The 15,961-nt window shown below is 36.8% G+C and overlaps 1 protein-coding gene and 1 non-coding gene across 2 annotated transcripts in view; one reads left to right on the plus strand and one right to left on the minus strand.

The window, feature by feature from the left end:
* Positions 1-15,961, minus strand: part of ARIH1 (ariadne RBR E3 ubiquitin protein ligase 1) — a 121,014-nt gene that overhangs the window by 77,062 nt on the left and 27,991 nt on the right. The window lies entirely within an intron of this gene.
* LOC115517355 lies at positions 8,733-8,836 on the plus strand. Its single transcript, XR_003969817.1, has one exon. It is a non-coding gene; the product is annotated as a U6 spliceosomal RNA (small nuclear RNA).

The raw sequence follows: 15,961 nt of genomic DNA on the forward strand, positions 1-15,961 counted from the left end.
AAAGAAAATCTACATAGAGACACGAAAAAGAGTAAGAAAAGATGCTGAACATTATTAGTTATTTGGAACACAGGAATTGAAGCCACAATGTCACCACCATAAGCCTTCTAGAGTATGTGTGGGGAGAGAAGGAACCTATCAGACAATACAAAGTACTGCAGAGGATGTGGTACAACTGGAACTTTCATACACTGCTGATGGGAATGCATAATAATACAGCCAACAAGAAAATATTTAACAATTTCTTATAAGGTTAAACACATATTTACTACAACCTCAAAATCTCATTAGGAATTTACCCTAAAACTTATGTTCACCCAAAATCCTATATAAGGAGGTTTACAACGCTTCATTAGTACCTGGCAAAAACTGGAAACAGTCCAAATGTTCCACATTGGGGAATGGATCCAACAAACTGGTATGTCCACAATGGAATATTACTCAGCAATAAAAAGAACTATGGCTGTATATATAACAACATGAAAGAATCTCAAATGCAAATTCTAGGTGAAAGAAGCCATATTCAAGAGGCTACATACTGTATGATTCCACTTATATGACACCATGGAAAAAGTAAAACTACAGGATTGCGTATAAATGCCTGGCTGCCAGGAATTAAGTGTGGGGGAGGGTTTGAACGAACAGGGTAGAAGGAAGGAATTTTTTAGAGGGCCACTATGGAACTGTTCTGTGTGTAGATTGTAGTAGTGGATACACAACTCCAGACACTGGTCAAAATTCATGGAACTGTACACCAAAAGTATAAATTTTATGTAAATTAAAATATAATTTTTAAATATTAAGTGTAAAAGTTTTTAACCTACACTGGAGCACCTATAATGGAGTTGTGACTGTTTAAGGTACAATATGTGTCGGGGTACCTGGGTGGCTCGGTAGGTAAAAAGTTTGACTCTGAATCTTGGCTCAGATCTTGGATCTTAGGGGTGGGTTGTTAATTTAAGGCCTGTGTTGGGTTCTGTACTGGGTGTGAAGCCTACATAAAAAAATGAGGCGGGGGTAGGGGGAAGAATGGGGCACCTACATGGCTCAGTTAGTTAAAGCATCTGACTCTTGATTTTGGCTCAGGTCATGATCTCAACAGTTCGTGAGATCGAGCCCTACTATCAGTGCAGAGCCTGCTTGGGATTTTCTCTCTCCCTCTGCTTTTTCCCCACTCTCCCTCAAAATAAAATAAACATTTAAAAAGAAAATGGGCAGCCACTCTGGAAAACAGCATGGAGGTTCCTCAAAAAATTAAAAATAAAACTACCCTACGACCCAGCAATTGCACTAGGCATTTATCCAAGGGATACAGGTGTGCTGTTTCGAAGGGACACATGCACCCCCATGTTTATAGCAGCACTATCGACAATAGCCAAAGTATGGAAAGAGCCCAAATGTCCCTCGATGGATGAATGGATAAAAAAGATGTATATATATGTATGTATATATATATATACATACACACACACACACACAATGGAGTATTACTCGGCAATCAGAAAGAATGAAATCTTGCCATTTGCAACTACGTAAATGGAACTGGAGGGTATTATGCTAAGTGAAATTAGTCAGAGAAAGAAAAAAATCATGTGACTTCACTCATATGAGGACTTTAAGAGACAGAACAGATGAACATAAGGGAAGGGAAACAAAAATAATATAAAAACGGCGGGGGGTGGGGGACAAAACAGAAGAGACTCATAAATATGGAGAACAAACTGAGGGTTACTGGAGGGGTTGTGGGAGGGGGGATGGGCTAAATGGGTAAGGGGCACTAAGGGATCTACTCCTGAAATCATTGTCGCACTATATGCTAACTAATTTGGATGTAAATTTAAGAAAATAAAAAATAAAACAAGTTAATAAATAAAAAAAAGAAAGAAAGTACAAGTGTCAAAAGAACAATGCTGAATAGAACACAGACATGAAATTATTCAATGCCAGGCACTTTATATACATTATTATTTGATTTAGTCATCACATCGATACTTTATATAAGGTAGGCATTATTCACATTTTACAGATAAGGTTAGAGAGGTTAAGTGACTTGACCCAAGATGAAACAGATTAATAGGATCTGAATATTCGGAAAAATTTATAAAAATGTATGCTTATAGTACCACCCTTAAAAGATTCTGATTTAAATGCTTTAGGCTGGGGACTAATAAAAGGAGAGAAATCACCTATGCATGCTACCAAAATTCTTGATTAGTTGTGTAGAACATCAATTCAAGCTCTTGGTTGAAATAACTCTTCATCCTATTCTTACTGGTGTTCCTTTTTTTTTTTTTTAAAGATATAAACAAAGCAAGAAAAGACCTAACACAATCTGAAATCTCATATATTCTCTAGCTGTAAACTCTAAAACAATGGTCCCTCATTTGAGCTATGTATTAAAATCTCACTAGGAACTCTAAAAATATCAATACTTAAACTTCACCAGAGCAATTCTGATTCAATTATCTGGAGTGGACATGGGTATGTGAATTTCTTACTCTAATTTTTTTTTACCTAAAATTCCCCAGATGATAGTAATATGCAGACAGAATTAGGAACTACTGCTCTAAATAGTTTCCAACTGTGAGAGCTCTGAAAGAGTATACATTTAGAACTCTAATATGAATACAGAAGTGTAATACTGTAGTAATTTGAAGAAAATTACATTCTAAGGTGATAGCAAGTGTTTGCTTTGAAAGTATCTACAAAGTTCTGCTTTTGCACTTTTTTAAAGTTTATTTATTTTTTGAGAGAGAGAGAGCATGCAAAATCAGGGGAGGGACAGACAGAGAGAGGGAGAGAAAGAATTTCAAGTAGGCTCCGTGCCATCAGTGCAGAGCCTGACTCGGAGCTCAATCTCACGGATCTGTGAGATCATGACCTGAGCCAAAATCAAGAGTGGGACGCTTGCAGGACAGAGCCACCCAGGCACCCCCTGCTTTTGCCCTGAAAAGTAAATCTGAACATGCCAACTGTCCAAGCTGAGGCCTTAATATCAATGCATTATCATCCTCCATTCTTTGATCAAGTGGTTCTCAATGTGGGTAGCATTTTAGAATCATCTGAGGAACTTTCAAACACCTGTATTGGGCCACGCCCCACAACAAATACATCATCGGACGAGTGTAAGGAAAGAACCCGTGCATTACCATTTTTTGAAAGCTCATTGGCAATTCCATTACACAGCCAAGATGAAGAACCACAATTCTAGTTGTACACATGAATGCAGAGCCTACGTTTAAAAGAACGTGACAGATCTCCTAGTAGACCCAATCAAGTTACTGAGTAACATTCCAATGATTAGTATTGTGGGGAGGCAACTATTTTTTGACATTAGACGTTTGACTTCGGCTCAGGTCATGATCTTGCAGTTTGTGAGTTCGAGCCCCACATCGGGCTCTGTGCTGACAGCTCAGAACCTGGAGCCTGCTTTGGATCCTCTGTCTCCTTCTCTCTCTGCCCCTCCCCCACTTGTGCTCCATCTCTGTCTCAAAAATAAATAAATGTAATCAAAAAAAATTTTTTAAAAAAGGGAAAGCTCAATATTAAATGAATGGGTTTTATAATATAATAGTCTAGGATGAAGCAGCAAGAAGACACTTTTTTAGCCCAATTAACATACACAGAAAGGCCTCAAAGTATAGCTTTTCATCTATCTCATAATTTGCTCTGAAATGAAATTAAACAGGTTATACACTCCATCTCAAAACACAGTTTGACAATTTTCCTACAAAAGAATGGGCTCATAAAAAAGAATGAAATCTTGCTGTTTGCAACAACATGGATGGATCTAGAGAGTACCATCCTAAGTGAAATTAAGTCCCTCAGAGAAAGACAAATATCATATGATTTCACTCATATGTGGAATTTAAGAAACAAAACAAATGAGCGAAGGGGAAAAAAAAGACAGGCAAACCAAAAACAAACTCTTAACTAGAGGGAACTAATGGTTGCCAAAGGGAAGGTGAGAGGGAGATGGGTAAATAGGTGTTAGAGATGAAGGAGTGCACTTGTGATGAGCACCAGGTGTTGTATGAAAGTGCTGAATCACTATCTTGTACACCTGAAACTGCATGTTAACACTGTATGTTAACTGAAATTTAAATAAAAACTTCTTTTAAAAAGGCCTTGTTTTTATAGTATGTTTCCACGTAGCTTAATCTAGATGCTCCTTAAGAGAGCTGCTGCTGATCCAAATTTTATAGACTATTGCTTCGTAATGCCTTACTTAATATTAGGAACCCAAAAGCCATATTTTATAAAAAGTTCTACATAGAAATATTTGCAACACCTAAAATAAACAGTAAATAAGCAAACACAAGTCCATAAAAAGACAATACAAAACAAATGGATGGTTTATGAATTCTAAGAATACAATTAGCTGAAAAACAAGAAAATATTCAACCTCCTTAATACAGTGGTTTGTTTTTTTTAATGTTTTATTTATTTTTGAGACAGGGAGAGACAGAGCATGAACAGGGGAGGGTCAGAGAGAGGGAGACACAGAATCTGAAACAGGCTCCAGGCTCTGAGCTGTCAGCACAGAGCCGGACGCGGGGCTCGAACTCACTGACCGCGAGATCATGACCTGAGCCGAAGTCGGCCGCTTAACTGACTGAGCCACCCAGGCGCCCCTTTAATACGGTGTTTTTAATTTACCACAACAGCTAAAATGTTAAAAATTTATAATATGCAGGGACAGAGGAGGGGAAATGTCCCATGTTAGCGAAATGGCAACTTTGGTAAAATTTTTGTGAGAGTAGTTTGGCAGAACTCAACAAAATTTAAAACACACATGACCATAGAGTGCCTGGGTGGCTCAGTCAGTTGGGCATCTGACCAGCTCAGGTCATGATCTCGCGGTCTGTGAGTTCGAGCCCCACATCAGGCTCTGTGCTGACAGCTGGGAGCCTGGAGCCTGCTTCGGATTCTGTGTCTCCCTCTCTCTCTGTTCTCCCCTGCTTGTGCTCTGTTACTCTGTCTCTCAAAAATAAATAAAGATTAAAGAAACCAATTTTTAAATGCACATGACCTAAGATAGGATCTAGAGATTCCACTTCCAGGAACTTACTCTGCAGAAATATGTAAGTGTAGAAGGGGAAGGAGAAGAAATTTTACATGCACATTATTTGGAAAAGCAATAAGGCAAAGATAACCTACATTCTTCCAAGGGGGGGCGGAATGCCTACAAATTATGCCATATCCATACTTAGAACATTATGCAGCAATTAATAAACAAAAAGAAAATAGGTCTGTACGCATGCACATGGAAGGATATCCATGACACATCACTAAGTGAAAAAAAAAAAAGCAAGTTACTGAGCAATGTATAATATTTCATTTTTGAGTTTAAAAAAAGGTAAATATATTCAATATGTAATAAAATGTTTAAAAGGATTTATATTAAAGTTGCTCTGAAAAAGAAAAAAATAAATAAAGCACCTCTGGAGAGTTACCATCCTTGAGGGAGGCGCTTATTTGGGAATGAGGTGAAAATTGTTTTTTTCTGTACTGTATTACTTTTGTAACAATCAACTATAAACAGTATAAGTCTTGCTTCTCAAACTGTAGTTCACAAAATCAATCACCTGAGAATCTGTTAGAAATTCAGAATCCTAAGTCTCAATCCACATCTACTGAATCATTTCAACCAGACTCTCAAAGGTTCCTCCCACAGGTTCCTGAAGTGATACATATGCATAGTGAAGTTTGACAAGCACTGATACAAGCTACAGGAAGTTCTGAGAGTTCGTTATACTAACTCTAAAAGGTTTCATTTCCATTTCTCCTTAATTTTAATTAAATACTTGACTTCTTTTTAAGAAATTATCATGTAAAGGTGGTTGAGCATCTGACTTCAGCTCAGGTCATGACATCATGGTTCGTGAGTTCGAGTCCCACATCAGGCCTCTGCTGTCAGCGGGGTCTCCTTAAGATCCCCTGTCCCCGTCTGCCCCTCCCCCACTCATGCTCGCTCTCAAAAATGAATAAACATTTTGAAAAAAAAATTATTATATGTAATTCAGGTATAATTTTTCTTCTCTTAAAAGATATAGAAGTATGTTGAGAGCTTTATACTAAGAATCACTAAAAAGCTGCAATATAGTTAATGCTTAATAAATGACATTCAACAGAATAAATTATTTATGTATCCAAAGTTCACACAGTACCATATACAAAATGGAAGAGTAGTATCTGTCACCAAAAGATGCTCTGGATTTTGATTATTCAGGATTTGATGAAGGGTGTAAAAACCACTAAATAGATATTCTGGGCAAAGGGGGAATTAATAAAAGGAATTGAGTGCTTGATTTGTAGATGGACTGGAGGAGTGGGCAGTACAAGAACGAGACCAGAATACTACACAATTGAGTCACAAGGAGCTCTTCCTGCACAAGCCACCAATGGAACCACTAAATTCAAGAATGGGAAATGATCTAAGGATTAGAAAGCTAGAATCAGGAAGTCATCATTACCACTGCCACGACTGACTCTAGATACCCAAGAAGCCAGGTGATGTACAAAGCAAAACAGAGTCTATCTGCTGCCTTTGCCACAAATGCCTCTGGATAATGCAGAAGAATGGCCAATGCAATGCTACATTTCTGCTACTGCAAAAAAAATCTCATATCCTTACAATTGCAGGGGGAAAAAAAAAAAAGGAAAGAGGAACAGCAGAAAAAAGAAATAGTTTTTGGCTTTCTAGCCCAACAGAGCACAAAAAGGTACTTCACAGAACTGAGGAAGACCATCACAGAATTCCCAAATGGCTTAAAAGCTGTATGCATTTAAAACAAATGTACAACTAAACAACACTAATCCTCAAAGTTTCCAGTTTCGAATATTTACTTTTAAGCTACCCTCCAAGAAGGAAGGTAAAAGACAAGAGTAAAATGTTGAAGGTCATGTTGTTAGGAGACTTTCCCATTGAAGATGCTGCTTGGAGAGTACTTCAGCAAAAAGTTCACAATTTCACTCACTACCCTTGGACATTAATTAAAATAAAAATTTAACACTGACAAGTTTTGACCAACTACATAGAATTCTGTAGATCCATGACACTTAACTTGAAATTGTGCTGAGGTATGCATTTGAACTCCACATGTAATCCTGTTGCACCCAAACTTGCTAATGAATACATTTAGCCAACTACCATCAATAACATCTCAAATTTGGCTTTGCTGTTCTTCACCTGCCCTTGTACATGCATATTATGAAGGCAATTACTTCCTTCTATGTCATCTTAAATTTGGAGAGCCAAGACTTCACCTCTAGAGAATGTCAAGAGTTTAATCAAAATTTAGTAAAAGAAATAAAATGTTTCTATTAATAGAAGAAAGGATACTATCACTGTGTGTATCATTTGATTTATTCTGTATTCAACCCCAAACCAAAGTGGGGCATGTGATGGAAGGGATATATCTTATGTAAACAGTATAAACAATGTTAGGTAAAACTTGTATTTTACATCAGAAAAACAAACTGAAGGCTTTACATAGCACTATATGCTTTTAGCATCTAGTTGATGAACAGCCAAGTCACTTCCAACAAATATAACCCTAGTTTTAAACGTTTACCATTACATGAAGCCCCATTCAAGGCAAGATTTTCTTGGGTCTCAGTCTCCTAACTGAAGGGGAAAAAATCCCCATACTCTTTGAGAGGAAGAAAAATTCCTACAGATAAAAGGGTAAGAATTTAAAGGAAAGTCCAAGAACCAGGTAACTCCCAATTCCAAACTACCCTGGCATAACAGCTAATTTAAACCACAAATGAAAATTCTATATAGTCCACTTTATGTTACTTGACTATTTTTGCAGTAATTCAGAATTGTTAGAGAATTATTTAAGAATCTTCTTAGTTATCTATTCACACGTTCACCTCTGGGTTCCAATTGTCAAGCCCAAAGTATTAGCATTCTATACATAGCTACTGTGGCACCACTGAAAATGTTCCACAAACACACAACCAAAACGTTTTGAGTGACTTCAATGTACCGCACTTAACACAACCACTAGCCATCTCCAAACTACCTGAAGATGACATACAAAATTGAATTCATTCTGTTAAGTGAACTGAATATTGTTAAGAAGTGTTGTATATAGTTTTATCTTCCTTTGGAGGCACTTCAAAAAAAAAAAAAAAGATACACATTCCCAACTACTTCTTAAGAACAAATTTTAACAGTACATAATTTGAACTAGTACTTCCTCCTTTCTTATCATAGCAACTCAAAATACCTATTGATAAGTGGTAGGATTCTAACAATTCAGTTTCTTAATGACACTCCATGTATGTATAGATGGCATACAAAAATTTGTACAATATGAACACAAGTGAGATTCTCTGAAAACCATAGTGCTTATTTAAAAAGTATGGGGGTTTTAATTTTTATCTCAGAAAGATCTTACTTAAAAAAAGCCACTGTAAATTTCTTTAAAGCTCAAGAAGTAGCCATAAATTCAAGTGATCTTGAAATAGACACATACATACTCCTGTATCATTTAAAGAAAGTTTTATAACCAAGCTATAACAGGCCATGTACATCTCCAGTACATTTTCTTGCCAATTATTCTCAAAAAACACAGGCTCAATGATTAACAATCATGACAAAAGGAACACATGGCATATACAACCGGAATCATCCTCTTTTCGTGAAGCTTATAATGAATACCTAGCCTAAGAACACTTCTACATATACTTGCTGAAAGGATTTTAGAGAATGAAGATCAGCGCTCACTGTGGCAGCACATATGTTAAAACTAAAACACTACAGAAATTAGCACGGCCCCTGTGCAAGGATGCCATGCAAATTCAGGAAGTGTTCCACATTTTTGTGTCAAAGAGTTGGGAGATCAATTAAGGAAAAATTTTCCTGATTGATTAAAAATAACTTGGTTATGCTCACCTACTCCTGCTAGAAGTTTACCCAGTATATTAACATAGTGCACAATAAAAACAAAAAAGCCAAATAAGTAATTAAATAATGACAGTATCACTAAATGTGGATCTTTAATAATGGGGTTGAACTGAATCACTGTTTAAGCATTTTTTAAATTTAGTGTATGTGCATAGTTTTAAAAGTTAATTATAACCTCAAGGTTTAACAATCCTCTCTGCCACATCTCAGTCAATACTGATTTCCAATCCTTTGAGGCAAGTATTTTAAATTCTTTTCACTGTTCCTTCTAGTACTTTTATCCCAAATAATATGCTTTCTCAGATAGTTACTATCCTTCTATTTTAGATATCATCTATCACAATGTTCATTGATGATGATTTTGCACTCTTACATGCACCTTTCCTCCAGTCTTTCTTGTGTAGTTTTATCCTCATTTTTATTTAAGCCACTATCCATTGTTTTTAACAATCACCTAACAGGAATTCCAGAAAGAGAGGAGAGGGAAGAAAATTACCAAAGCAATATTATAAGTTCATTTCTCAAAGCTTTAAAAGGACACAAATCTGAGGGTGCTTGAGTGGCTTGGTCAGTTAAGTGTCCAGCTCTTGATTTCGGCTCAGGTCATGCATGATCTCATGTGGGTGAATTCGGGCAACTAGCCCATTTGGGATTCTCTCTCTGCCTCTCTCTGCCGCTCCTCCCACCCATGTGCATGCATTCTCTCTCAAAAAAAGTAAACATTAAAATAAATAAAGGACACAAATCTTCCAGTTAAAAGGGTCCACTAAGGCCCAACACAATGAAGAGACTTGAAACAACCAAGAATAAAGAGAAAAGGCTGAAACTTAAAAAAAAAAAAAAAAGTCATCAAGAAACGAGAACCAGACTGGTATTGGACTTATTAGCAACAGTAAGTGCAGAAGGCAGTTATCTTTCATCAACATTCAATCCAGACTTTTCCAGCTAGCCCATCTAGCAACCAAATTTGAAGACAAATTAAAGACACTATCAGGGCCACAATGAGTAACATCATAAAGTTACATGGGAGTTAAATTAAGGATGTAGCCCAGCAAAATGAGATTAAATCAAGAAAAGACACAAGTCTAAGAAAAAGGGTCCAATTCAAGAGTTAGTGGGAAGAGTTAGTGATTACAACAGCAGGACGGAGGGCTCCAGAAGTGTAAATACAATCCAAATGACCTTGATATCAGAAGCATTGTTCTCGGGGAAGGTCCAGAGTATTTGGCATTAAGCCTGTTTAAAAAAAAAAAAAAAAAAAAAAAAAAGGCATAATAATCGTAATACACTATTTGGGCTGTCATAAAAACAAACACTGTTCAATAGTGTCATTTTTTTTTAAATTTTGAGAGAGAGCAAGAGCAGGGGGGAGGGGCAGAGAGAGAGAGAGAGAGAGAGAGAGAGAGAGAGAGAGAGAGAAAATCCCAAGCAGGCTCTGCACTGACAGCGCAAGGCTCAATCTCATGACCCTGGGATCATGGTCTGAATGGAAACCAAGAGTGGGACCCAACTGAGCCACCCAGGCACCCCTCATCACGAGTTCTTAATATACGATTGTTACCTTGGCTCTTTTCTCCAACTTGTGATTTAAAAAAAGTCATTTTGTTTTGTGATCATAGTCAAGTCTTAATTTGCTCATAGCTTGATTTATTTTTTCTTGAAGTGACACTTGATGGGGCGCTTGGGTGGCTCAGTCAGTTAAGCGTCCAACTCTTGGTTTTGGCTTAGGTCATTATCCCAGGGTCAGGGGATTGAGCCCTGCATCAGGCTCTGTCTGCACTGACAGCATGAAGCCTGCTTGGGATTCTCTCTCTGCCCATCCCTCACTTGCACTCTCTCTCAAAATAAATAAACATTAAATTAAAAAGTTCAGAGAAATGTTAAATTAAAACCAATAATATTTTATCAGACTAATGAAAAGTTTAAAGATTCTTAATATACTGTGTCAGCAAAAGAGCAAAGAAAATGACAGTTCACACACTACTGGTTAAAAGATAAACTCAATAACCTTTGAAAACATTCCATCTTATTTATAAAAACTATGAATGTCTATACCCAAAGTCCAACAAACCCACTTTGAAGGTTAGGTTAGGTCAAGAAAGTAAAAGGAAGGGAATGATAGGAAGAAGACACACAATACGAGTGAACAAAATGCCCAACAATAAGAAAAAAGATAAACTGATATGTCCCTATTAGAAAATACTGTACAATTTTTAAATCCACAGTAATACTGAAGGAAAAAATAGCAACTTGCAGAATAAACTAAACTGGAGCAGGAAGCAGGAAAGAACACCAATATAACATTATTTTTCTTCTAAAATAAAATACATTTCAACTTTGGATTTGTGTTTATTGACATAAGAACACTATTTAAATTTTTAATGTTTTTATTTTTTTATTTTTATTTGTTTGAGAGCGAGCGAGAGAGAGTGTGAACAGGGGGGCAGAGAGAGAAGTGGACACAGAATTCGAAGCAGGCTCCAGGCTCTGAGCTGTCAGCACAGAGCCCAATGCGGGGCTTGAACTCGTGAACTGCGAGATCATGACCTGAGCCGAAGTCAGAGCCCAAAACGCTATTAAAAAAAAAAACAAAAAAAATCAAATCTTAGCAATGATCTAGATCCAGTTAAATAGTTCCCATCTTCACACCCTTACTAACAATCCCTTTCAAAGAAGACATTGATAACCAACATGCATCTTAAAAGGGGAAAAGCAATCCCTATCAAAATAACACCAGCATTCTTCACAGAGCTAGAGCAAACAATCCTAAAATTTGTATGGAACCAGAAAAGACCCTGAATAGCCAAAGCAATCTTGAAAAAGAAAACCGAAGCTGAAGGCATCACAATCCCAGACTTCAAGACGTATTACAAAGCTGTAATGATCAACACAGTATGGTACCGGCATAAAAACAGACACTCAATAGAACCCAGAAACAGACCCACAAACATGTAGCCAATTAATCTCTGACAAAGCAGGAAAGAATATCCAGTGGAATAAAGACAGTCTCTTCAGCAAACGGTGCTGGGAAAACTGGACAGCAACATGCAGAAAAATGAACCTGGACCACTTTCTTACACCATACACAAAAACTCAAAATGGATGAGAGACCTAAATGTAAGAAAGGATGGGGCACCTGGGTGGCAAAGTCGGCTGGGCATTTGACTTTGGCTCAGGTCATGATTTCATTGTTCATGAGTTGGAGCCCCGCATCAGGCTCTGTGCTGATAGCTCAGAGCCTGGAGCCTGCTTGGGATTCTGTGTCTCCCTCTCTTTCTCTGCCCTTCCTTGCTTGTGCTCTCTTTCTCTCTCTCTCTCTCTAAAAATAAATAAACATTTAAAAAATTAAAAAAACAAAAACAAAGTAGGAAAGGAAGCCATCAAAATCCTAGAGGAGAAAGCAGGCAAAAACCTCTTTGACCTTGGTCTCAGCAACTTCTTACTCAACATATCTCCAGAGGCAAGGGAAACAGGAGCAAAAATAAACTATTGGGGCCTCCTCAAAATAAAAACCTTCTGCACAGTGAAGGAAATGATCAGTAAAACTAAAAGGCAACCGACGGAATGGGAGAAGATATTTGCAAACAACATACCAGACGAGGGTTAGTATCCAAAATCTATAAAGAACTTATCAAACTCACCCAAAAAAACAAATAATCCAGTGAAGAAATGGGCAAAAGACATGAATAGACACTTCTCAAAAGAAGACATCCAGATGGCTACTGACACGTGAAAAAATGCTCAACATCGCTCATAAGGGAAATACAGATCAAAACCATGATGAGATACCACCTCACACCTGTCAGAATGGCTAACATTAACAACTCAGGCAACAACAGATGTTGGTGAGGATGCGGAGAAAGTGGATCTCTTTTGCACTGCTGGTGGGAATGCAACTGGTACAACCACTCTGGAAAACAGTATGGAGGTTCCTCAAAAAATTAAAAATAGAACTACCCTATGACCCAGCAATTGCACTAGCAGATATTTATCCAAGGGATACAGGTATGCTGTTTTGAAGGGGCACATGCAACCCAACATTTATAGCAATGCTATCGACAATAGCCAAAGTATGGAAAGAGCCCAAATGCCCATTGACTGATGAATGGATAAAGAAGATGTGGTATATATATACAATAGAGTATTACTCATCAATCAAACAGAATGAAATCTTGCCATTTGCAACTATGTGGATGGAACTAGAGGGTATTATGCTAAGCAAAATGAGAAAGACAAATATTATATGACTTCACTCATACGAGGAATTTAAGATACTAAACAGACGAACCTAAGGGAAGAGAAGCAAAAATAATATAAAAACAGGGAGGGGGACAAAAACGTAAGAGACTCTTAAATATAGAGAACAAACAGAGGGTTGGTGGAGGGGTTGTGGGAGGGGGGATGGGCTAAATTGGTAAGGGCATTAAGGAATCTACTCCTGAAATCACTGTTGCACTATATGCTAACTTGGATGTAAATTTAAAAATTAATTAAAGAAATAAATAAAAGGGGAAAAAAACTAAAAACTAGAAATTACTTTTGAAATGTCAACAGTGGCAAAGCCAGAATTAGAATGACCCTAGTTTGCTTTACATTAGTTTGCTTTATATTAATCCAGATTTGACAGTTTTAAAGAAATTATAGGCTCGTGACAAATATTCATTTTAATATTGCCATACAAGGTAAGCAATGATTTATGCTCTCTTTAGACTGTGAAATACATAAAATACATTTGGAAGAAAGGGCTAAGTATGGAATAAGAGAGTAAAAAAGTTAACTAAAAAGGATTCCAAGACCAAAAAAAGAGCCATCTTAAATACCAAAACATCTTGTTTCAACACAATTGATTCAAAAAAACCTCTACTATGGTATTACCATGAAACTTTGAAATACATTTCCACATCTAAGAGAATGCAGACTAGTTCTCCTCAATATAATATATAGTTTATTAAGTATTAACTACTAACCTCAGCCTTTTGGGCCAGAATTTAGGCAGCAGATACTTAAGATCTTAGGTTTTATAGTCATTTTGAAAATCCAGCAATCTTCATTGAAAACCAGATACAAACCTGTATCTGCCTTTTCATTCGGGAAGCCTTAAAAAGCACTGTATTAACCTATTTAGAAAAACAGAGCCCCTTCCTTTTAGAAGTATATCCACAAAGAAAATGATGCACATATCTGTATCATGCAGCTAACCCTACAATCTTACTTTGTCAGCCAATACTAGAGTAATATAAAGAAGCAACCTAATACTTTACCTTCGATGTAAGCTTTCCATTTCTCTTTCTTCAAACATTTGCATTATATTGCCTGAGTTCTTAAAATTTGCCTGTGATTTTGTCTTGGAATTCAGTATAAAAAACACTGTTGCTCTCTCATTCTAATATAGCATTTAAAAAAAGAAAGCCAGGTACTGGTATTGTAATTGCTATCATTTTACAAGCAAATGGATACAAATATCTAAGCAAATGGTACAAACATTTAAATAGAAATGTTTAAACTTCCTTCCAGAAGTTAAGCCTGGAAGATTCAAATTATTTCCATCAAAATATTCCAGAATCAGATATATAAATATTAATGTATATTTTATACATATACACACATGGCCAGATCAATCTAGCTTTCCTCCTTTTCCTTCCAGTTTTACAAATGGGTCCTCTGTCATCATAGTTTCTGAAAATTAACCAACCAGGCCCATGAATCAAGCAAACAGCATGAATACCCTCCATGTAATCATTTCTTCTATTATTTAGCATTAAAAAAAAAAAAAAAAAAAAAAGAAGAAGACAACGGCACACACCAATTTACTATTGCCTAAGTGCCGAGTAAGCTTCTGGTTTAAAAAACACAAAACTGTACCCTTTATAAATGGATATATCAAGTCTGTCATGTCAGAACAGGCTTGTCCTCAAGAGGCTTGTCCTCAAGATTTACAGGATAAATGGTAGGCCCTTAAAATAATGAGGTACTGTACTTGCTGCCAAGTGTGCTTGCACATATGTGTATTTAATGGTCCTTTAATGACTTGTCTTTGGAATGATTCTGTCCTACCTTTGCTGCTGCAGCCCGCCTGTCCTTTGCATCACTGAATTCATACTTCTGGAAGTACCCAATATGCACTGTAACAGACAGATGGACAGATCAATGGGCCACAGCGGCAAAGGCCAGATAGACAGACTTGATAAAAATTAAAATCAAGGTATATAAAGGGAAGGGGGAAACCAGAAGAAAATATATCTTATCTATATTCTATAAGCAAAATGCCTGAACTTCAGGTCTACAGTCCTCCCAAACACATACCCAAATAAACTAAATTTTGATTTCTTTTCTTTCAAGTAGAAATAGTACCACTGCAGTAATCAGTATTTTTAATACCATTAACAGTTACAGATATGGCAAGCACTTCTGTAACCATGCCACACAATTTCTTCACAGGCTACTCTTTAATACACAAATTATCACATCCAAAGACATTTTATACCAAAATTAATATGGCAATTATTACATGTAGAAAATTTCTCTAATACCAAAGTCTACTAGAATCACAAAATAAAACTAATATTTCAGCATTTTACCATTCTACCTTTCCCTGTCTTCCTATGTAAAAATGGTTGCTAACACCACATCTAGATAACTTTGGGTGCTTAAAAGAATATATGATAGTGTCATTTAGGCCAATTACCAAGATTTGGTAAAACATTTATATACAAAACTACCATCAGTATCTTTACAATCTATGTAGAGTCCTCCGGTTACTTCAAATCCATTCAAACAAGTATTCACACTTCAAGAAGTTTCTAAAAGTTATTTTTTAAAACACACCTTAATATCCCAAAATGCTAGCTTGCTTAAGTAACCTTCATTAAAAGCTTAGATCCAGAGGTGCCTGGGTGGCTGTTAGTTAGGTGTCCAACTTGATTTTGGCTCAGGTCATGATCTCACAGTTTCTTCATAAGTTCGAGCCCCACGATGGGCTCTGTGCTGACAATGTGGAGCCTGCTTGGGATTCTCCCTCTCTTTGTGCCCCTCCCCTGCTCG

This window comes from Lynx canadensis, chromosome B3 (genome assembly GCF_007474595.2).
Source record: "Lynx canadensis isolate LIC74 chromosome B3, mLynCan4.pri.v2, whole genome shotgun sequence".
NCBI lineage: Eukaryota > Metazoa > Chordata > Mammalia > Carnivora > Felidae > Lynx > Lynx canadensis.